Here is a 22,080-nt window from a genome sequence, read left to right as displayed (position 1 = left end):
AAACCTACATGGTAGAAGGAGAGAACCAGTTTTGGAAGTTTCTTCTTGCAGGCTATGCCAGACATATACCATCCCCAACAACAATAAGCAAACACACACACACACACACATACATAAAAGGGCTGTTCTTAGACAAGGGCCAGGGTCAGAGTTCCCCACACAAACACAGAAGAGAGAGAGATATACAACAGAAGTCAGGCCGTGTGCTTGGGAGAAGTTCTGTGGATCCTTTTTGCCTCGGGGTAGGAAAGGACTGGGTTCTAAGGGGGAGGAACAGAGGCCACCATTAAGTAGCGCCAAGTGGTGCTACTCCTCAGCGATAGCCCCAGGAAACATCTTCCAGGCACAGAAAACAAGTGCTTGGAAGCAAATCAAAATGAACATGGAGACAAGGAAGAAAAATTGTCTAGAAGTTTAAAAAAAAAAAAAAAAAAAAAGAAAGAAAGAAAATACTGTACGTGAACCAGGATGGAGTATCATTAATAAAACGATATGGTAGTGTCCAGGCTGAAAATTGCATATGTTCCCTCTACTTCCCATAACATAACACGTTTATCCATTTAACACTGGGTTTGTAGCAAACCTGAGTGTCACTACCAAGGGCATCCTCCACTAGTCTTTTCTGAGCCCTTATCTCTGTACCCACGATGACTTACTGCTGCCTTTTGCCTCGTAAAATCTTTACAACAGGAAAATGACTCTGGACGGATTAACTTGGATTAATCTATTGAACTTGGATCCCTGAAGGCAGAAGTCCCTATTTCACTAAGGATGATGTAATCCAGTTTCCCTGACCAATCCTTACCTTTTTCAGTCATGCTACCTTCTACCACTGAAAGGGTCTTAGTGTAACAGAAGCGCTCCGAGGAAACCCACGCTTATCCATCCATCTCACTCATTGAACGACACCAGGCACTGAGCATTTAACAAACACTGAGTGTTACGATCTGAGGAGAGTGGAGAACAGACCTACAAGTCTCTTTTCTTGGAGTTTACACCCTACAGGATAGAGGGGCTCAGGACATAAACTAAGTAATTTCAGATAATAAAAAGAAATATTAAAAACAAAATCTGGGGTATTTACGTAAGATAGGTGATTAGAAAAAATATTCTGAAGCCAGGTGTGGTGGTTTATGCCTTTAATCCCAGAATCTGAGAGGCAGAGGTAGTCGAATGTCTGGAGTTCAAGGCCAGCCTGGTCTACAGAGCAAGTTTCAGGACAGCCAGGGCTATTATTCAGAGAAACCTGGTCTCAAAACAAAACAAAACAAAACTTTGTGTGGTGGAGGAGCCATGACCTATTGGGAAGGAAGGCTTCCTGATTTGCTCAGGTAACAACTGCCACTTTTAGGACTAACTGTCCAGAGGAAAAGGCCTATTTCTAGACCCCTCTACTAACCTACTTAAAGGAAGTCTATTGCATTACAGAGTATTAAATTGGACCTTGAAGTGTTGCCTTTGACTTTGGGGGCCAGACCATACGTGTCCAGATGTCTCCTCTGGCTCCTGGCTCTCTGTTCATTTAGTGGGCAGGCAAACCGGAGAAACAGGCTGGCATGCTTATACATGCCAGGAGCCCAAAAGCAAACCATGTCCTGGCCCAGCTCACTTGTCTGTAGGCAGGCTGTGGGCTGTGATATGCTACCGATTTAAGCCTGGGTGAGTTGATCTAAGGAGAACATGCGAATACCAAGTTACATTCCCAAATATCTGAAAAGGATCTTTTTGTAGCGAAGCAAAGATATGAATTAAAATCTGATGCCATTGTGCTATCATTTCAGCGGCATGAAACTTGTCAGGCAACACCAACCTGTGCATTTCATGCTTGATTTCCTAAAGCGCCAACCGGAGATTCCTGCCTTTCTTATAGACTGATTTCTAGACCCCCAAATCAAATTAGGTTGCAGAAGTCAGACTAGGTTCACTTGGCATGGTTTTCTCTGTCACAGCACACGGACATGCATGAGACTTTTGGCTAATGAGTCTGGAACAAAAGGTCCACCCTTTTCCTTGAAATTAAATAAGGTTAGTATGTAGAGATATCAAGAAAGAAAAGTGACATCTTCCGTGGATGCAAGAAACTTCTGGTATCACAATATTCCTTCAGTACAATGACGGGACAGCTCAAGAGTTCAGAAAAAAAGACGAGAACATAACTGAAATGTAATCGAGTAAGTATCATGGAGGCAGTGATGGTTCTAAAGGCAAAAGCGGATAAAGGAGAAAAGGGCACAAAACAGTTTAAACCAGAATATAAGGGCATTTAAATATTTTCAGCTGAATACCCCCGACCTCAGGCCAGAGTGTGTGTAAATACACAGGTATCAGTGTCTGGTACATTCTCTTTCCTATTTCTTCTATTGTAAACGATTTTTCCAAGAGATTTTAAAGTACTTTCAGAATAATGAATTAACCGAACACTGTATTTGTTGAAATACTTACCGAATTAGTTAGGTATTTAACATCTGGTTTAAAAGAAAAGAAATCTTCCCTTTCTTCATAAACAGTCAGTGAAAACTTTTAATGGCATTTTGCACGAAGAATGAGAGGTAAGGAAGAGAAGAGGTAGCGGCAGCTATCTGCGTTTTCTAAAAGGAGGGAATGGGCCTCGGGAGGGTAGACGAGGTCACTGGGCTGAGCCAAAGGTGGATTGAGAGTCATATTTATAGTCCGCTGACTTCAGTTCGGCCGGCTCCCGCTGCTCCTTATCTTACACCCGAGGAATCCGCGGGCCCGCAGATCACAGCAACCCCAGCGCCCCGGGCCCAGACGCGGCTTTCACTACGTGACCCCGAGAACGCGTGCACCTCCACGTTCCTCCCCGCGGGCCAGAACCAGAGCCCGGGAGCGGGGCGGTGGGTGGGTGAGTCATGAATGCGGTGTGGCTACATTTTTCTTTTCAACGACAACTCGCAAGGGGCAACCGATCCCGCACCGTGCAGACTCGGTGCCTTCGGAGCCACGCAGCCCGCTTCTCACGTGCGGCGAGAGCTTCGGCTCCACGAGGGGCGTGCCGGCACGGTCTGCTTCACGCAGCCTTGTCCAAGCGGCCCCTCCGTCACGCGGGTGGCGGCGGCGTGTGCGGAGGGGCGGCCCCCCTTCCCGCGGCAACCTGGCGCCCCCGTGCCGGCGGTCGGCCCTCCTTCCCGGCAGAGGGGCGCCGGGCTCCATGGGCCCTTCGGGCACTTCCGCCGAGCCCTCGGCTCCGTTCGTGTCCGGGGCGGGGCCGGCGCCCCGGGGCGGGTGCGCGCAGAGCTGGCGGGGGCCCTTCCCAGTGCGCGCGCGCCGGCGCCTCTCGCCCGCCCGCCCCTCCCCCACGCGCCGCCCCTCCCCCTGCCCCCCCCCCCCTCGGCGAGCTCGCGTCCTCCGCGGCTGAGGCGGCAGAGATTGGAATCTGCTTGCCGGCCGCGCGGAGGAGGAGGAGGAGGAGGAGGGCGGAGGGAAGGGCGGAGGGAGGGAGGGGAGGTTGGAGCTCCCGCGCGAGACGAGGACCGACCGCACGGCCGCGCGAGGGGCGACAGGGCCCGGGCCGCTGCGCGCCGAGGGCGGAGGCCGAGCCGGGCCCCGGCGCCCCGCGGCTGTCTGTGCCCGCCTGCGCCGAGCGCCGGAGGATGAGTTTCTCGGGATCCCGGTGAGTTGGCGGGTCGCGGAGTGCGGGTGCGCCGCGGGAGGCCGGCGAAGTTTGGGGCGACGGTGGCCGCGTGGGGGAGGCCGCGACACGCCTGAGCGGGGCCCTGCGGGAGACCCCGGCCCCGCGGCCCAGCCCGCCCGCGCGCGCCCTTTTGTTCGCTTTCCCAGCACTCGGGGGACGCTTCTGGAGTCCTTAAATGGGAACGGCGCTCTGCTCCCGCTGCGGAGCTGCGCGGTGGAGTCTGGGGCCGGGTCTCGGGACTCTTTGCTAGGGAAAAAAAAAAAAACCAAAACAGAACAAACATGTTCGGTGCGGGGATGGAGGCCGGACTAAACCGCTCGTCCCACTTGGCTGCGGGAAGGCGTCGGGGTTCTTCTTCGGTCCCTGCGAGTTGGTTCACCTGTTGTTCTGCGCGGCCTCCGCTGCCATGTCTGTTGTGATTCTGCCCTTCGATTTCGGAAAACTTTGTGCTGGATTGCGTGTACATCCCCCTCCCCTTCCAGACTCCTAGCGGGAAGATTTGGCAAAGAAAAGAGAGAAAAAGAAAGAAAGAAAGAAACGCTCCAGGGAAGAAAAAACAACAACAAAACGCTGTGTGTTGGTGCCCGGCGTTTTGTGACTTGTAAGAAAGACTCCGTCGTGGTGTGGATCTTTTTCATTTGGTTCAGGGGCTGCAGGTTTTCTCCTTTAAACTGTTTACAGACTGTTTTGAGGACACGATACGGGCTTAGCACTCGTGTCACGTCATTTACTTTTTAAGATAACCCTGGTTATTGTATTCTTTGTTGTTTTAGAGGAGGAAACCGAGACGCAGAGGTTAAATAACTTAGATAAGTGAGCTGGGATTGGACCCAGGGACGTCGTAGTCGAGAGTGGGACCCTCTTACAAAAGCAAATTGTGCAGACTTAAGAGCATTTGCCAGTTATGCATGAAATCCTGTGTGTGTTGAGTTGTAAACGACTTGTGTTGGCCCGTGAGGGGAATTAAACTTGGAGGTAAAGTAAAAGGTAATTTAATGCTTATCATTGTTCTCAGCTGAACTAAAAGGATGTTGAACCAAAATTAACCATAGCTTTTTAAGGTCAAAGCTAAAATATGAACACTTCTGTAGGAACGCAAGAGTTTACGGAAGGCAGATTTAAATTTGGAATGCGTTTTTAATTGAACCGACACTGTTTTGTATCTCCCCCCCTCACATTCTCGGTGGTGCCCTTTCAAGCCAACTGTCTTCATTTCTCCCCACCCTTTAAGAGTGAAGTATCCAGCGGGTGCTCTTTGCTTTGGATTCCTTCTCAGATCTGCTTTCCTTCTGTGGGATCCGAACCACTTTACTAGTTAATGCCTGGATCATCTCCTTTCCCTATTGGAGCGTGATCTCTGTTGTCTTGTTTCTTGTTGCTGTTTTGTGATCAGTGTCACTATTATATAGCTCAGGCTGGCCTCGAACTGGCTAAGTAGACTAGAATGGTATTTTTTTTTTTTGAGCTGAGGATGAACCCAGGGCCTTGCACTTGCTAGGCAAGCTCTCTACCACTGAGCTAAATCCCCAACCCCTGTTTTTTTTTTTTTTTTTTTTTTTAAGTACTTAGGATCCTTCAGTTTACAAAAATCTTTTCTGTAGTTTTGCTCTTCTCGAGCTGTGTTGTATTTTCTTTTCAAATCATTAACATTTTGAAGTTTTTTTTTCTTATAAAAGTAATACGTGGCCGTTAAAGAGAAATTGCAAAATAGAGCAAAATTGAAGTAAAATTAAAATACAGTTACCCATAATCCTTCCTGGAGAGATTGCCAGGAGTAGGCTTACTATTCCTCTGTGGACACTGGTGACCATTCATCTACTTAACTCCTCATTGACAGGATTTCACATTCAGGAAGGAACTGAATCAGATCTCAGCACTGTTGTGAGGCCTCAAGTGTCTGCTAGGGAAGCCCTCCACGTCTGAGCTATATCCCCAGCTGGCTTCACGTTCTTACAAAGTATCCTCGCTGTTCACTCATCTATTACCGTTTCATCAGACCCACTGAGGGTGGGGGGCAGCCACAGATAGTGTACCTATCTGTACTCATGGGGCTTAAAGTCTAGTGGGGAGACATGGAAGGATGAGCTCTATGTAATTAAGTGTAATTGTGATGATAATTAAAGTGTAGGGTATTATAAAAGCTTAAAGTGGGGAGACCTGACCTGGTGCTGGTGTTGCTAAGAGAATCTAGGAAGACCTCCTAAAAATGTTATTTTGCATCCTGACACAGTTGTGAAGGGAGAGAGATTAAGTGAAAAGGGGCTTCTGTGGCATGGTAGCTTTATTCTTTTTTGTCCCCTTCAGCCTCTATTATTCTCCTTTCTCCTGATTATTCTGAGTGTTCTCCAGGTCTCACTTTTCACTTCACTCTTAGAAATAGTTCCTTGGAATTACTACACTTATTCCTGTGTGCATGCTGCCGTGGCACAGTTGTGGAGGTCAGAGGGCAGCTTGCAGGAGTGAGACTTTTCCTTCCATGTGTGTCCTGGAAGTTCAGGTGCTCGGGCTTGGTTGGTGTCAGGCACCTGTGCCTGCTGAGCCACCTGGCTGGCCCTCCCATCAATTATTGTTGAGATTTTTCTGATTGTTTCTCAAATCCAGATTTGCCTTCTGAAGTTGAAGCCTTCTGGTTGCTTTATGTCAAAAACTGTACCTGGTAGTCTAGTTCAGATGAGCTCTTCCTTATGATGCTACCTATCCCTGTTAATGGATCATTCCCAATCTCTTCCCCAGTCCTTCCTGAATCTAGTCTGTAGCCAGCATCTGTAGCTACTGCTTTCCTTCCTGAGCCTCTGATTCTTCTTTGTATTCCTGCCCACTCTGATACAAGTCTTAGTTTGTGCAGGGACTGGAATTAGAATAGTTACAGAATTGGGTAGCTTTCCTTCTTGCTCTCTTTTCAGGAGCAGGTTGGACTGGGATTATTGCCCTTGAATGGCTGCCTTATATATCGGACCATTTATGCCTAGATCTTTTTTTTCTGGAGAAGATTTTTCAATTTATTTAATAATTATTTGTGTAAAATTGTGTGAATTTTAGAGCTTCATAGTTTTTAAGATTTGTTTTTATTTCTAATTAGTTGTGTGCATGTATGTCTGTGGGTTTATCTATGTTTGTGAATGTCGGTGTCCAGGGAGGTCAGAAGGGGGTGTTGGTTCCCTGGAGCTGGAGGCAATTTGTGAGCCACCCAAAGTCGGTGGGAAGCAAACTTTGGTCCTCTGTAAGAACAGCAAGAGCTCTCACTTGCTGATCCATCACTTTAGCCCTGGGTTTCATATTTCTTTTCCAGGAATTTATTTCTTGAGTTTTCCAGAAATAATTTTTTGAATTAAAATGTTTTTTATTAATTCAAGAATTTCATACAGTATGTTTTGATCATATTCATCCCCCAGACTCCCAGATCTATCCTCCACCCTCATCTCCCTGTCCACCCAATGTCGAATTTTCTTCTTTAAAACAAATTTTTTGTTGTTTTTTTAGACAGGGTTTCTCTATGTATGTCTTGGAACTCACTTTGTAGACCAGGCTGACCTTGAACTCAGATCTGCCTGCCTCTGCCTCCCAAGTATTAAGATCAAAGATGTGCGCCACCACTGCCCAGGCTAAACATCTTTTTTTTTTAAAGATTTATTTATTTATTATGTATACAGCATATATGACTGCAGGTCAGAAGAAGGCACCAGATCTCATTACAGATAGTTGTGAGCCACCATGTGGTTGCTGTGAATTGAACTCAGGACCTCTGGAAGAGCAGTTAACCTCTTAACCTCTGAGCCATCTCTCCAGCCCCAGCCTAAACATCTAAAAATAAATAAATAAATAAATGAATGAATGAATAAATAAATAAATAAATAAATAAACTCATCATTCCGTTTGTGCTGCTCAGCTACCCTTGGGAGTCAGGACTGCCCTGAAGTATGGTCAGCCTACCAGGGATCACACCATTCAAGAAAATGGACTCCCTCTCTTAGCAGCTATCCAATGCCAATAGCTCCTCAGCTACCAGTGGGATTTCATGCCCACCCCTCACCCATGCTGGGATTTTGTCTGGTTTGAGTTTGTACAGGTCTTGTGCATGCTGTCATAGCCACCATGAGTTTCTATGTGCAAGTGCCCTGTAGTGTCCAGAAAACTCTGTTTCCTTGAAGTTGTCCACTACTTCAGTCTTCCTGTTCATCCCCTTTTACAAGATCCTTGAACCTTTCCTGGAGGGGTGTGATAATGTTGGTTGCATTTAATGTTGAGTACTCCAGTCTCTTATTCTCTGCACATTGACCAGTTGAGGGGCTCTGTGTTAATTGCCGTCTATTGCAAGAAACTTCTCTCATGAGGATTGAGAGATGGACTGATCTATGGGTAGAGCAATAAGTCACTAGGAGTCATTTTAGTACTATGTCTATTAGCAAAATAGTGGTAGTAAGTTCTCCCCTAGGCCCCACAGTTTCTTGGCCCTGTTAACAGTACCAGGCCTGGATTCTATGTCATGATGGAATGAAATACTTTATTTGGAGTTTATTTGGTTTTCATGTCCCCCTCCTTCCACTTTAATTTCTATTATACTTCTCTTTTAGTCTGAGGTTGGTGGAATCCCATGGTAAAGGAGAGTCTACTGTAATTCTGTTCTTGTTAAGGGACAGGGTCTTGTATTGCTCAGGCTGGACCCAGATTCCTGGGATAAATAATCTTCCTGCCAGTAGCTGGGAATCCAGCTGCCTGTCATCATACCCAGCTTGTACTTAGCTTTTCAAAGTCAATTATAAGCCAGGTGTGGTGGTGCACACTTAAAAGCCCAACATTTTCAAGATGGGGGTTGGAGAGTGAGCTCAGTGGTAGAGCACTTGCCTAGCAAGCACAAGGCCCTGGGTTCGATCCTCAGCTCAAAAAAGAAAAAAGGAAAAAAAAAAAAAAGATGGAAGCAGAGGGGGATCTGAAGTTCAGGACCAGCCTGGACTACATGATACTCTGTTAAAAAACCAAAAACAAGTAAATATAAAAAAGTCCTTGGATTTTTAAATGTAATGATTATTTTAACGTGTGTCAGTTATTTCAACCAGTATTTTGATTATTTTATTATTATTATTTTTCAAGACAGGGTTTCTCTTTGTAGCTCAGGCTGGCCTTGAACTCACAGATCTGCCTGCCTCTGCCTCCTAAATGTTGGGATTAAAGGTGTAAGCCACCGGACTCCCAGTCCTTAAAAAAAAATAAAGTTGGGGACCTGGCTGTGGTGGTGCACACCTTTATTCCCAGCACTCAGGAGGCAGAGACAGAGGCAGGAAGATTTCTGTGAGTTTGAGGCCAGCCTGGTTTACAGAATGAGTTCCAGGACAGCCAGGGCTACACACTGAAACCCTGCCTCAAAAACATCAAAATGAAGGAAGGAAGGAAGAAAGGAAGAAAGGAAGGAAGGAAGGAGAGAGAGAGGAAGGGAGGGAGGGAGGGGGGGGAGAGAGAGAGAGAGAGAAAGTAAGTTAGGCCTGTGCTTAAAATCACAGTACACTGGAGGCTCAGGTGGAAGAATTGTGAATTTGAGGACAATCCCGACACCCATATGCCAAGAGATCTTGGGGAATTTTTTTTTTTTTTTTTTTTTAGCTGAGGACCAAACCCAGGGCCTTGTGCTTGCTAGGCAAGCGCTCTACCACTGAGCTAAATCCCCAACCCCATTTTTTTTTTTTTTTTTTTAAAGACCATTATCTAGGGGTTTAAGGAAATTGATAGGCAGTGGAAGTCATCTCAGCTTGGACTTAGTGGATCCCTAAATCAGGTTCATCTAGGCAGTTAAATATAGAACTGATGAATAGAAATTGAGTACACATTGCAGTTCTTTTTGAGTGTCTTCTTGCTTTCTCTGCAGTTGTGGACTTTATTGCTGTTATGCTGCCTGTGAACCTTGTTTTCTTATGGGGTAGACTTGCAGTGCTGGTGGTGTCTAAGAAGTGGGACTCCATTCCCCCTGGCTCTAATGTGATTTGAGGGGCTGGGCTATGCCAGGTGTAGGGAGAAGACATTAGCTTTGCCTTTTGGGAGAGTAATTACTCACTGAAGAATCAGTCTGAAGAAAAACCCGAAGACCCTGGATCTTGCAAGTATGTTTTAATGACCTGGCCCATAGAGGAGAAGACAGAGGAAGAAAATTATGGCAAGACTTGGTTAATGAGGTTCAGATGAGAAAGGGTGGGGTTTGGTTAAGACTGACGCCCAGGTTTCTAGCTGGGGAAGCAGAGTTGATTTGAATTGATGACTGAGATGAAAAAATGTGGAGGAAAGATGCGTCTGTGGAAAAAAATAGTGTATTTTTTGTATTGATTGATTGATTGATGTTTGTGTGCCTGTGTGGATTCACATGTGCCATGGCCCCAGTTCTTGCTACCATGTGGTTTCTGGGCATTGATCTCCATTGGGCCGGCTTGGTGGCAAGTGCATTTACCCACTGAGCCACCTCACTGGCCCCAAGTAGTGTATTTTTTTTTTAAATCTAGGGAGTTTAAAACATCCCTTAAACAACCAAATAGGGTTTCTGGGGCCCAGGCTGCAGCTCAGAGGTTACTTGTGTAGGTATGAAGCCTTGGGTTCAATCTCTAGCACCATTTGTTTTTTTTTCTTTTCCAGACAGGGTTTCTCTGTGTAGTTTTGGAGCCTGTCCAGGATCCCACTTGCTCTGTAGACCAGGCTGGCCCAATGAAACTCACAGAGATCTGCCTGCCTCTGCCTCCTGTGTGCTGGGATTAAAGGTTTGCACCACCATCGCCTGGCCCCCATTTTTTTTTTTTTAAAGATGTTTTTGGCAGTTGTGTATATGGAGCTGGAATTTCACAGAGGTTTGGGCTGGAGGAAGACAATCTGAGTGATTATTGTCATGTAGATTGTATATTTAGCAGCAGGATTGACTGAGTGCTTCTCAAAAGTGACTTGTTTGCAGTTTGACAAGCCCGATATATATTATCTTTAAGAGAAGAAAGGCCCCACCATATTCAAACAAACACCTGGAAATAAGTGTGACTGGATCTAGTGGTAGAATTGGGGTTCTGTCTTCTCTTCACATGTCTCTTCACATGTCTTCACATATCTTCTGTCCTCACAGTTTGGTGTTCATTGTTTGGCCAAGGCATTTATCTGGCAGAGGAGGGTCACTGGTAACTAGTCCAGGCTTACCTGGACCTGACTGTTGTGGATTCAGGGGAGGGCAAGGAAACCTTTTCTAGTTGTATAACTGTCTTCTGCAGAGTTGCTTATGCATGTACACGAAGGATGGAGTGTCACTGGTCTGGTGTCTAGGCCTTCCTTCCATACCCACTGGAACACTGAGCTTTTAAACAGCACCGTGGTCGTCTTTCTAGAACCATGTGGGATGGGCAAGCGGTTGTTTCCACTGAACAAAAGGTAACTGGCTAGATAAGGCTAAATCCACTTTGGTTCTTAGTCTTCTAAAGGTCATTTTTTTAGAATCTGAAGAAAAACACACAAAATAGTTTTGGAGCAGTTTCATGGTTATGCTGTGGACTTCTTCCCAGGGTCTCCTGGTATATTCCGCAAAGAGCCCACACAATAGCTACTTAAGGCCTGAGTAGAGAAGGCTGACATAAAGCAGTTGTCTAACTGTAGTTAGGTTGAGATACACTTGGGGCTGGAGCGGGGAAGGGAAGAGGGGTTCAGGGACCTTACAATAGAGTGTGACAGGGAACCCTGGCTGTTTAGAACACAAGTGTTCTGAATGTGGCATGTAGAGTGAGAGAGAGGATGTTTGTTTTAAAAGCAAACATGTTTGCTTTTTTAAAATTATGAGAGCAATATATCCAGTATGGATAATTTAGAAACTGAAAAACTACCCAAAAAAGCAATGGGAGTGACGACTTTGGGCTTCCAGTTTGATGGGAAATGTCTAGTACTGTTCTACTGCAAAGTAGCTGTGCAGTCTTGGATAGCACACAAAACTACTGGGATCTGTTGGTTCCTCAGCTCGAAAGTGAAAGAGAACATATGGCCTTTCAGCTCTTTTTCCTACTGCAGAGAAAGGAAGAGGGTTCATCCTGAGGCGAACCTGATTTCTATGCCAGGTATCTGTGCTGGAGGGAGAGAACCCACTCCTACAAGTTGTCCTCTTACCTCCACGAGTGTGTGCTGCCCTCTCAAATAAATAAGCGTAGTTTAAAAAAAAAGGAAGAAAATGTTCCACGATTTCAGTACAGAGCAAGCAGTTAGTTGCTGATATTATAGGTCATATTGTGCTTTGGGCCCTGGTGGCATTGCTGGATTCCTGACTTTTTCCAGAAAACCCCCTTTAGTTTTCAAGTAAAAAAGGCAATGTGGCCACATGGTGGTGTGTCCTCAAGGTCAGTGTACACCTTTAAGCCCAGCACTGGGGAGGCAGAAGCAGACAGATCTCTTGAGTTTGAGGCCAGTCTGGTCTACAAAGTTCCAGGACAACCAGGGCTACACAGAGAGAAACCCTGTCTCAGAAAAGAAAAGAGAAGAGAAGAGAAAACAAAAGAAAAGAAAAGGAGTACTTACATATTACCAAAATAGTTCTCATCATTTGTGTTTGTTAAATTTGCTTGTTTGTTTGTTTCTTATTAGTTTACCATATAAAATCTAAGTCACCTGAGACTACCTTTCTCTGGTCCAGCCTGCGTTTCCTGTCGTGTTCACTTCCTACTTACTACCTTGTTGTTAGCCTAACTTGACCTTTCTGGATTTACATTCTAAGTCTTCAGATCTGTATTGATCACTGCAGTACTCCTACTGCATGTGGATATTAGGCATTTGAAATGTGGCTTGTCTGAATTATGTCATGGTGTGTAAATTAAATTACACAGCAGCCATTGTAATAGTGCAAAAATGTAAAATACCTTGTGCTTTCAAAATACTGATTACATATTGAAATACTATTTTGGATACATTGAGCTAAAAAAATTATTAGTGGGTTTTTTTGTTTTGTTTTGTTTATTTCTTGGCAGGCTCCCTTTGTTGCTCACAGTTGTCTTGAACTCTGAACTCAACAGTCATCTTGGCTCAGCTTCCTTGAATGCCAAGAGTACAGGTGTATGCTATTTATTGCACCTGGTTTTTTTTTTTTTTTTTATTACTCCTTTTTTTCCTGTTAGCAGAAATGCTTAAAAGTAGAGTTATGTATTGCGAATATTCTGTAATGTTACCTCCCATTACCACTGATACAGGCCTAGGGATTAGTGTAATCTTTCTTTTCCATTGTCTTCATTTCTCCTATACTTTTCCTTCCCTAGCCCAAAATAGGCCACTTAAAAAAAAAAAAAAAAACTTTTGTTTTCATTGACTATATGTGAGCAATAATTTTATGTCAATATATTTTAATTTTCAGTCTTTTAATATAATTAGTATTCCATTTTATGGATACACTTGAGTTTTATTCGCTTTTGAGACAGGGTCTTGCTATATAACTGTGACTGGTCTTTATTGGTCTTGAACCAAGTAGCTATCCTCCAGTCTCAGTGTCCTGAGTGATGTGATTACATGTAGATGTTCACCATTACCAGTCCCAGTCCCCTATCTATTAGTGGTAACTACCATTAATAGATTATTTCCAGTTTTTTTTCTCTTGTGTTGTAAATAGTGCTGTCTTACTCTGAAACAATTTTGTAGGATAAATTCTTTTTTTATTTTTTTTATATGTATAGGGCACCAGATCCCATTACAGGTGGTTGTGAGCCACCATGTGGGTGTTGGGAATTGAACTCAGGACCTCTGGAAGAGCAGTCGGTGCTCTTAACCTCTAAGCCATCTCTCCAGCTCAGGATAAATTCTTACAAATGCAGCTACTCTAAGAGAAGATGCACAAACTTCATAGAAAGTACCTGTTTGCCCTGTCAGAGCTTCACAACTTATATCTAAGCTAATAGTGTTTGTGTGTCTTCTTCCCCAGGGCAAGTATCAGTCTATTTTACTTTTCTAATCTGCCAGCTGAAAAAGTTACTCCTGCTACAAAAATCCTTTGCTGTTCTAAGAATTCGCTTACGCTCTGAATTTGTCATAAGCTTCTTGGTATTGCTGACAGTGCAAATGAATACCTTGTACAGAGAAAGTGCACACACTTGTGTCTGTTAAGCACCAGGGTCCAGAGCATGCTTCTGTGTCATAAAAATCATTTTGACCTGAAGGCATTTGCAAGTGGAATTTTGTCCCAAATTCCTTACTTGCCTGAAGCAGAGCTTTCCAAAAGAACTCACTTGTCATAAGCTCTTAAAGCCCCTGGGGGACTTGAGTTGTCACAAAGCTCTTCAAGCTTTTGGAATTTTGAAACCAGGAAAGATTGAGTCTTACTAAAGTGTTTGTCACCACACATAAATAGACAGTGCTGTGTCTGTCTCTGAATCACCACTTATGAAGTTACTTGGTTTTATGCTCTTTCTATCTCTTGGGCTTTCTTGGTAAGATAGATTGATTGCTCTAAATTCTTATGACGGTGTGTGTGTGTGTGTGTGTGTGTGTGTGTGTGTGTGTGTGTGTGAGAGAGAGAGAGTTTAATTCGTAGGCTCTAGTTGTTGAACCTAAAGAGGTAGAGGAAAATCTTTTCCTGTTCAGTAATGGCTAGATTCACCCCTACCCCAGTATCTGGGTAAAGATAAGCAAAGTGAAGTTTCTCTAAAAAAATACTTAAAACTAGTATTATTTTACACACACACACACACACACACACACACACACACACACACTTTAAGCATGAGTAAAATTGCTTTAAACTGAATTTTCTAAAACCTATTCTCCAAAACTAAAGATTTAATGAGGTTGAATATAATATTAGATGTACTTCTCTACATACTTCTCCTACCCCTTCCTATATTCCTGCAGCTGTAATGCTTTTTTTAAATTTTTAATTTAAATTTTTATTTATGTGCATTGGTGTTTTGCCTGCATATATATTTGTGTGAGCGTGCCAGGTCCCATGGAATTGGAGTTATAGACAGTTTTGAGCTGCCATGTGGGTGCTGGTAATTGAACTTAGGTGCTCTGGAAGAACAGCCAGTGCTCTTAACTGCTGAACCATCTCTCCAGCCCTCATGTAATGCTATTTTTAAAAATGGAGTGGCATAATAACTTGACTCTGTGTTAAGTCTTTGTTGTTGTTGTTGTTGTTGTTCTTCTCCTCCTCCTCCTCCTCCTCCTCCTTCTTTTTGAGACAGGGTTTCTCTGTGTAGTTTTGTACCTTTCCTGGAACTCGCTCTGTAGCCCAGGCTGGCCTCGAACTCACAGAGATCCACCTGGCTCTGCCTCCTGAGTGCTGGGATCAAAGGCGTGCGCCACCACCGCCCGGCTGTCTTTGTTCTTCTTAAAGTTATTTTCATAGCATCTTTATCAGTTTGCATGAAAGAGTAAGTGGTTTGTCCATGTTCTTCTGGGCATAACATTGAGGAAGAGTGATAAGTCATCATGTGAGTTAAATTTCTTTTAGATTTTATTTTTATTTTGTGTGTATTTGTCTGAATTTATGTCTGTGCCATGTGTGTACGCTGCTCACAGAGGCCAGAAGAGGGCATCATCCCCGGCACTGGAGTTACTGACCCTTGTGACCTGCCATGTGGGTGCTGGGAATTGAATCTTAGTCCCCTGAAGAACAACAAATGCTTTTAACCACTGAACCATCTCTCTAGTCACCCCCACCCACCCTCTTTTAAGCCTGGATCTTGCTGTGTGGACCATACTGGTCTTGAACTCACAGAGATCTGCCTGCCTCTGCCCCCTGAGTACTGCAGGCATTTAAGTCACCACGCTTTGCTAAGTTAGCTATTCTAAATTCCTTTTTTATTCATTTTGTGTGTACATGTATGTGTGTATATGTGAAGATCAGGCCAGCTTGAAGAACTTGATAAGTTCCTTGCACCACATGGGTCCCAGGGACTGAACTCCAGGTGCCAGGCCTGCAGAGTAAGGGCTTTACTCATGGACTGTCTTACTGACCCTTGAGTGTAATTTTTACACAAAGAAGTTACTAATTTCCTTTTTTCTTCTCTCTCTCTCTCTCTCTCTCTCTCTCTCTCTCTCTCTCTTTTTGAGATAGGGTCTTGCTGTGTAGTTCAAGCTGTTCTCAAATTGAAAACGTAGCCCAAGATGGTCTCAATCTTCAGCCTCTGGAGTGCCTGGGGTTACAAGCATGGACTCTCATCCATGGCTGGCTGGCTGGCTGGCTTGCTTGCTTGCTTGATTGATTGATTGATTGATTGATTGACAGGATCTCAGTGTGTAGCTTTGGCTGGCCTAAAACTCACAGAGATCTGCCTGCCTCTGCCTCCTGAGTGCTGGGATTAAAGGATGGTACCACCATGCCCTACCCTGGTTGATTTAATACTAGCACTTGGGAGGCAGAGGCAGGTGGATCTCTGAGGTCAAGGCCAGCCTGGTCTACAGATCAAGTTACAGGACAGCCAGAAAGGGCTCCACAGAGAAACTCTGTCTCCCCACCCCCCACCCCAATCTGCTAGGTGTGGTAGTGTATGCCTTTAATCTCAGCACTCTGGAGGCAGAGGTAGGTAGATCTCTGTGAGTACAGCACAAGCCTGGTCTACAAAGTGAGTTCCAGGGCAGCCAGGGCAACACAGAGAAACTCTGTCTCAAAACCAAACAAACAAAAAATAAAAAATAAAAAACAAAATAAAATATACAAATCAATTAATCTTGATAATGATTTCAGTAACTTTTCATTAATCTGGATACTCAGACACTAAAATAAATTTAAAAAGATTTGGCTTATTTATATGTTTTAGTTAATATTTTATGGCTATGGTTGTTTTGCATGAATGTATGTCTGTGTACCATGTGTATGCCTGGTGACCAGAGTCCAGAAGAAAGTGTCAGATCTCCTGGAGCTGGACTTACTTGACCATTGTGATGTGCTGTATGGATGTTGAGAATTGAACCCAGGTCCTTTAGGAAAGCAGCCAGTATAACCTCTGAGCCTCCATGTTTAGTCATTTATGTTTATTGTGCTGTGTACTTTATACTCTGCTTACCAGGTTTATTGCCTTCAGCCCAAGAGTTAAAACTCTTAAGTCTTACAGTAAGAACAGTGACAGTCCTCAGAGGGTCCCTGGGAGGGCAAGATGGAGCACGTGGGCTGCCTTTATGTAGAAGCTTGAGAAATGTTAGTGAAGGTGAATATTTGTCAGGAAAGTAACTTCAAGTTTCTTAAATTTTTAAAAGAAATTTATTACTATTTTTAATTATGTGTATGCTTGTGTTAGTGTGCCCACATGAGTATAGGTGCCTGTGGAGGCCATAGGTCTCAAATCCCCCTGTCCTGGAGTTACATGCAGTTGTGAGCTGCCCAGTGTGGATGCTGGCACTTGAATACAGGTCCTTGGCAAGAGAATGCTGAGCCATGTCTTCATCTCCTAAAGTTTTATTTATTTTTAAAATTTTTCATACAATATATTTTTGTTATATTCTCCTTACCCTAAGTCCCAGATTCCCCTTCCCGTTTTTTTCTTTTAAAAGACAAATGATTAAAAAAAAAAAAAAAAATCACCCACAATGGACTGGAGAGATGGCTCAGAGGTTAAGAGCACTGACTGCTCTTGCAGAGGCCCCGGGTTCAATTCCCAGCACCCACATGGCAGCTCACACCTGTTTGTAACTTGAGTCCCAGGAGACCCAAAACCCTCACACAGACATACATGCAGTCAAAACACCAATGAACATAAAACAAAAATAAATTTAAAAAAATCACCCACAAAAACCCCAAAGCTGCCCGCCAGTGGTGGAGCCCACCTTTAATCCCAGCACTCAGGAGGCAGAACCAGGCAGATCTCTGTGAGGTCAAGGCCAGCCTGGTCTACAGAGCGAGATCCAGGACAGGCACCAAAGCTACACAGAAATCCTGTCTCGGAAAAACTAGAAAAAACCCCTAAAGCAAGCAAAGAACAACAACAAAAAGGGGGTTGTTATGTGTTGGCCAACTGTTCCTAAGCACGTACCCAGTGTCACTCCACTGCAGATAACAGACTTTTTCCTCTCCTAGCCGCTATCAATTGCAAATAGCTTCTTAGTTAGGGAAGACTCTGTGCCTACTCCCCTCTCCATGCTGGGATTTTATCTGGTTTGAACCTGTGCAAGTCTTGTGCTTGCTGCTGCAGTCTTTGAGTTCTTTTATTTTATTTTATTTTTTATTATTTTAAACTTTTTAAAGAAGATTTATTTATTTGTTATGTATACAGTGCTCTGTCTGTGTGTCTGCCTGCACACCAAAAGAGGGGATCAGATCCCATACAGATGGTTGTGAGCCACCATGTGGTTGCTGGGAATTGAACTCAGGACCTCTGGAAGAGCAGCCAGTGCTCCTAATCTCTGAGCCATCTATTTAGCCCCTGTTTTTGAGTTCTTATGAGCATCAGTTCTGTTGTTCTGAAAATGCTGTTTCCTTGGAGTTGTCCACTTCTCTGACTCTTAAATCATTCTGTCTTCTCTTCTGCACAGATTCCTGAGCATTGGGGGTAGTGTGTGTGTGTGTGTGTGTGTGTGTGTGTGTGTGTGTGTGTATGTGTGTATGTGTGTATGTGTGTATGTGTGTATGTGTGTGTATGTGTGTATGTGAGATACAGAGCCATTTAGAGCTGAGTGCTTCAAAGTCTCACTCTCTTTATGTTGTTCGGTTGTGAGTCTCTGTGTTAGTGCAAAAAGAAGCTTCTCTGGTGAGGGTTCAGCAGTGCACTGATCTATGTATATAGCAAAACATCATTAGGCATCCTTTAATTGGTGTGATCATTTAGCAAAACGATTGTAGTAGGTTTTCCCCTAGAGTCTATGACCTATCCAGTCTGAGGTTCTTGGTCAGTGTCAGGTATGGGTTCTAGTCCCATGGATTAGGCTTAAATCCAATCCAAAGGTAGTTAGTTGGTTACTCAAATAGCATTTGTGCTGCTGTTGTACCAGTGTGTGTCTGTATTTTGAGACAGATGTGGGATTTGTAACTGGTGGGTGAGACAATTGATTAATTTTCTCCTGTAGTAGCATGTGGAGTATTTGAGTACTCTGAACACTAGGCAGCAGGACTGAAGCTTCCAGTTGAGCACTAGCTCTGTTTCTCCATGTTTGATGACTTAAGTATGTTGTGTTTTCAGCAATAGGATCTTACTGTCAAGTTGTGGAGAGTAACTCATAGTATTGGCAATATCCTGTAAAGTGTGTGTGGGGTGATCCATGGGACCCCTTTAGCCAACAATTCAAAAAGATGTAACCCATTCCTCTTAGTCCTGGGAGTTTTATTTGGTAGCATATGATGTCTAGTTGGGACATTATCTCCCCCATTATATGATAACTGACTCCATTTTAAATACAATTTATATATCTGTATGTTATGTTAGGAAGTTTCTGCAACAGTAGGTTTCCATGAAAAAGTTAATTTTAAAAGCAAATCTGAGCTGAGCAGTGGTGGGCCATGTCTTTAACCCAGCACTCGTGAGGCTGGCAATCTGTGAGTTTGAGGCCAGCCTGGTCTACAGAGCTGAAAAAAATTAAGGAGAAAAAAATTAATATTTCTTATGCATAATACTAAAATATAACATCTGTAAATACCAATATAGATACTTTAAGTTGAAATCATTACCTAATGTTGCTACCATAACTTAAGATTTTGAGTAAGCTTTTCTTGGTGCCTGAACCTAAAATGAAAGAAACGTCAAAGTAAGGGATGGTGTCTAAATACAAAGTTTTGAAGATATGAGGGAGGGTTAGCTATGCGGTTATGTTCTCCCTATAATTCTTTTTTCCCTTCAACACAAGGTTTTCCTGTGTAAGTGCCATGGCTGGCTGTCCTGGAACTCAGTCTGTACCAGACTGGCCTTGAACTCATGCCTCTGCATCTCAGTGCTGGGATTAAAGGCATGGGCCACCACCACTACCCTGCAAAATGCGGAGCCCATGCTGGCCTTGAACTCGTGATCCTCCTGCCTCCTTCTCCTTTAGCAAATCCTGCCCGCATGGGTCCTTCTTTATATTCTTGTTCTTTGTGAACATTGTAACTTTTAGGATTTAAAACATATTGAACTGTTTCAAATCCGACTTTTTTCAGTATAGATTAGAATAGAATGAAATGTGGGAAGGCAGAACTCAAACTAAGGCGGGTAAAACCCAAGTGGTGGTGAAGACCTGGAGCCTCTAGCTGGAAGAACAGTTCCCAACATCTACTGCACAGTTGTGCATTCTTTACTCATGGGTTCTGTCACAGGAATAGCAAGGCACATGTTTCTAAAAGGAAAGTATGTCTGAAATATAGTATATTCATATCAGTAACTATGATAAGTTAATTCTTACCTTTAAATGTATAATTTATCTTTACATTTGCTTTCATTTCAGAGGAGGCATGCAGATTTTTTTCCTAAAAATAACGACTTTTAGGGATTAAATTTAGATTTCCTGCTTGTATCATCAGTGCCAAATCAATATTTTATGAAATTGTACATCAGGAACTCTTCAGTGGTACTGACATGTGATGCTGTTGTGTACTGCTTTCCCCCTTTTAGGATCCCAGGATGATCTTGGACCTTGGGCCAAGACTGGGTTGTAAGAAGGCATGGAAAACTTTAGGTCACTAGGAAGAGGTAGAAAAGGTTGTGAGACACACTCTTTTTGAGGGCAGATGTTTTTGTTCTTTTGTTTTGTTTTTTTTTTTAATGAGACTTCAAAAATAATTCACGACATTTACATTATACAAATTTAAGGAAAAAAAATAAAAGAGAAGCTAGTTATAGACTAGTTAAAGACAGTTAAGTGTGTTCTTGAGTGAGTGATCAGAAACAGGTGTGTTAAATCTGTAGAATAAAGCCAATCCAGGGATTGAAGGGTAATTTTACATTCAGAAATCTATAGTATCATTTATACTGTATTAACAAGGAAGACCAGTTTAGTTGATGAAAAAAGTAGTTATGAGTATTAGCCTCTACTGAGTGAATCTTTTATGCCATTGTTAATAATAGAGGCTTTAGCTATTGGAATATTAGAAGCTAAAGAAAAAAGCATGAGGCTTAAGAGATTGCTTAGTGGTTAGTAGCACTTACTGATTTATTCCCTGCATGTCAGGAGACTTAAAATCACCTGTAACTCAAGCTCCATAGGGATCTGACCCCTCTGGCCTCCATGGGTACTGACAGGGACACATACACATAATGTAAAGATAAATCTTTGTTTCAAATGTGTGTGTGTGTGTGTGTGTGTGTGTCTGTGTGTCTGTCTGTCTTTTTTTTTTTTTTTTTTTAGAGGAAACTGTCAAGAGTATATAGAATTTACCAATATGCTTTGCTAGGCATATGATCTATCTAAGAAAAGTCAAGATGGTCAACTGAGAAACTACTAATTAGGTGAGTAGACTATGAATATGGTGAAGAAGAGGTTTCTTATAGACCAGCAGTAGCCAATTTGAGACTTTAAACAGTTGCTATATTTGCTACATGTGTCTGCTGATCTTTGGCCTACTGGGCAGTTTCCCATCACAGACATGTTTTGAATGGTGAGAGAGCTCTGGAAGATAGAGCTTCCAGTTTCCTGCTTACCTCTACAGAACAGATCCTTTGTTTTGAAGGGTTAGTGGCAAACAGAACTCTGGTTGCTTTCTGAACCCACCCAGAGAGCCCAAACTCCCATCTGATGCACGTTGAACTCTGCTGTACAAATCAGTTTTAAAGAAGTGTATAATCAGAGGGTATGTATCACCGAGTTGCCTGGAATCTGGAGGCTGTAGATCCTACTGCCTTGCTAGGAGAATACCAAAAAATATCCTGGGAAGAATGGAAAGAGGAATCCTCTAAAACTAGGTTTAAAAAAAAATGTAACATGGGACTAGAGAGTTAAGTGCTGCTCTTCCAGAAAACTGGAATATTCCCCAGCACCCAAATCAGGTGGCTTAAAAACTACCTTTAACTTGAGCCCCAGGGGATCTGATGCTGCTTTCTTATCTCCAAGGCTACCTGCACACATGATGCATATACTACTTATACATAAATTGAAAAAAATAATCCTATCCTAGATATGCTAGTTTATGCCTTTAATCTCAGCACTTAGGAGGCAGAGGTAGGTGGATCTCTGAGTTCAAGTCTACCCTAGTCTACAAAACAAGTCCAGGACTGCAGGGTTACACCGAGAAACCTTATCTTGGAAAACAAAAATCCAAAAAATTATAAAAACAAATTTCTTAAAATGTAGCATGTACTTAATAGTTAACACAGAATTCTGTCAGTACATAAAAAGTCAACTTTCCCTTTAGGCTCCTTAATTTTCCTTTTTCTCAGTTTACTTCTCTTTGGTAATTACTGTTTTAGGTATTTGTGCTGGCTAGTCTTATGTTAACTTGACATAAGCTAGAGTCATCTGAGAGGAGGGAACTCCAATTGAGAAAATGCCTCCATAAGATTGGGCTGTATGCAAACTTGTAGGGCTTTTTCTTAATTAATGATGTCTGGGAGAGGACC

The 22,080-nt window shown here is 43.2% G+C and overlaps 1 protein-coding gene across 2 annotated transcripts in view; it reads left to right on the top strand.

The window, feature by feature from the left end:
• Positions 1–3,438: 3,438 nt before the first annotated feature.
• The window catches only part of Bmpr1a (bone morphogenetic protein receptor type 1A), a 117,177-nt gene continuing 98,535 nt past the window's right edge, over positions 3,439–22,080 (top strand). The window contains exon 1 of one of the 2 annotated variants that reach the window (XM_036199825.1): positions 3,439–3,631. The gene's annotated coding sequence lies outside the window, so the exon portion shown is untranslated. Of the gene's footprint in view, positions 3,632–3,923; positions 4,254–22,080 lie in introns of those variants that run through there. The other variant, XM_036199826.1, reaches the window with a different exon arrangement.

Source organism: Onychomys torridus, chromosome 9, assembly GCF_903995425.1.
Source record: "Onychomys torridus chromosome 9, mOncTor1.1, whole genome shotgun sequence".
Classification (NCBI taxonomy): Eukaryota; Metazoa; Chordata; class Mammalia; order Rodentia; family Cricetidae; genus Onychomys; species Onychomys torridus.
Note: the sequence above shows the minus strand (reverse complement) of the source record. Positions and strands in the feature narration are given on the sequence as shown.